Here is a 2695-nt window from a genome sequence, read left to right on the forward strand (position 1 = left end):
GTCATTTTAGGTTTCAGAATATTAAGAACATATTAAAAATGACATATACACTGTAAAAAAAAAAGAAAAAAAAGTTGCTGCCTTAAATTTTTAAGTGCAATCAATTTGGATATTTAAGTTATATCAACTTAAATTACATTAAACTGACTTTAAAAAAATTCGTTGAATCTTGTATAACATAAAAAAGAGTTAAAGCGATGTAAAAACGCCTCGGTTACGACTGTAACCTCGGTTCCCTTTCAAGGGAACTCGCGCTGCGTCAATTCGACGCAGCGCGAGTTCCCTTGAAAGGGAACATATGTTTTCACAACTTAATGAACATATCATTTTTATAGTGTACAGTACAGGCCAAAAGTTTGGACACATTACTAAGTTTTTTCTGGTCATCAAGCCTGCATTTATTTGATCAAAAATACAGAATTCTTTTAAATATTGTGATATATTATTACAATTTAAAATAATTGGTTTTCAATTTATTATACTTTAAATTATCATTTATTTCTGTGATGCAAAGCTGAATTTTCAGGATCATTACTCCAGTCTTCAGTGTCACATGTGACATCCAGTCTATCACATGATCCTTTAGAAATCATTCTAATATGATGATTTATTATGAGTGTTGGACACAGTTCTGCTGCCTAATATATTTGATGAATAAAAGGTTAAAAAGAACTGCATTTATTAAAAAAAAAAAAAAAAAATTCTAATAATATAAATCTTCTTTACTATCACTTTTTATCAATTTAACACATCCTTGCTGAATAAAAGTATTGATTTATTTCGCACACAAAAAATAAATAAAAACAATTTCCAAGTCATTTCCACAGTTTCAAAATATATTGCACGAACATTTAAAGCTGCTGTTTTGATATTTTATCATTTATCTGATAATCATCTCCTTAAAAATCCCTAATTAAATCCTGTGCAGAAGACCATTGGCGTTGACTAAATGCAATGCTTGTCAAAATAGTTACAAATTTTCATAATCCATTGTCAAAGAAAATCCTGCCATGTTTATGAATTGAAAAAAGTTTCATAAATAATTAAACAATGTCAAGTGTATATTAATGAGCAGAGAATTTACAAAGACGTAAGAGCTGTAAATGAGGAGCATGCGGCCCTGCTGGGACATATAGGGCTGGGACAGTCATGGATACCAGTATTCAGGGATACAAAAGATCTATGACCCCTAAAGGATCAGAAACCATGACTTGTAAACAGGAAAGAAATCGGAGACGCCAGGTCCAGGCTGACTCTTTGGACAGTAGAATAGGATCATATGACAAGGGCAGGTGAGCAGGACAGTTGTGACAGTGTAATATTATTAATGTACAGTCTCAAGCTGCAGAGTGAGAACAAGAAGAAGGAAAATCAAGGCAAAAAGCCATTTGAATGGTTTTCACAAATATCTGAATCGCAAGACTGTATGTGATGTGTTTAGCCACCATTCTTGTTTTTTTGTAGTTAGTCTTACTCACATTTCTCACCTTACAACATAAAATTATGTTTAATAGGGCAGAACTACACAAAAATGTATTCCCCTCATCAGTAATTCAGTCTCACTTCCTGAGCAAACCTAAGTCGGTTTGTAACAAATTTGTATATTGCCAGCCTATGGTCTTTATTGGCTGCTCGCAAACAGTGTCTACTTTGACTCTTAAACACTGTAGTTTTAGCTGAGACTGGAAGAGTTTGGTTTGAGTTGTTGAGATGTCGAGAAGATTTGTGAAAGCAAATCCACTGTGCACTACTTCCAAAGGATGAGGACTCAAGCTCAAATGGATGCATAAAAACCGACGTCATCACACAAGATATGTGGTGACGTCACAATCGTACTGCATTGTGGGACATATAGGTGCCTGAAGTGTACATATGAAGTAGACTCGCCATCTGACCAATCAGAGCAGAGTAGACCAATCACAACAGACTGGGTCACCTGACCAGTCCGAGCAGAGTAGACCAATCACAACAGACTGGGTCATCAAACCAATTAGAGCAGAGTAGACCATTCACAACAGACTGGGTCATCTGACCAATCAGAGCAGAGTAGACCAATCACAACAGACTGGGTCATCTAACCAATCAGAGCAGAGTAGACCATTCACAACAGACTGGGTCATCTGACCAATCATAGCAGAGTAGACCAATAACAACAGACTGGGTCATCTGACCAATCAGAGCAGAGTAGACCAATCATAACAGACTGGGTCATCTGACCAATCAGAACAGAGTAGACCAATCACAACAGACTAGGCCATCTGACCAATCAGAGCAGAGTAGACCAATCACAACAGACTGGGTCATCTGACCAATAAGAGCAGAGTAGACCATTCACAATAGACTGGGTCATCTGACCAATCAGAGCAGAGTAGACCAATCACAACAGACTGGGTCATCTGACCAATCAGAGCAGAGTAGACCAATCATAACAGACTGGGTCATCTGACCAATCAGAGCAGAGTAGACCAATCACGACAGACTAGGCCATCTGACCAATCAGAGCAGAGTAGACCAATCACAACAGACTAGGCCATCTGACCAATCAGAGCAGAGTAGACCAATCACGACAGACTGGGTCATCTGACCAATCAGAGCAGAGTAGATCAATCACGACAGACTGGGTCATCTGACCAATCAGAACAGAGTAGACCAATCACAACAGACTGGGTCATCTGACCAATCAGAGCAGAGTAGA

The sequence above is a fragment of the Leuciscus leuciscus genome (assembly GCF_965113295.1).
Source record: "Leuciscus leuciscus genome assembly, chromosome: 1".
Taxonomy (NCBI): domain Eukaryota; kingdom Metazoa; phylum Chordata; class Actinopteri; order Cypriniformes; family Leuciscidae; genus Leuciscus; species Leuciscus leuciscus.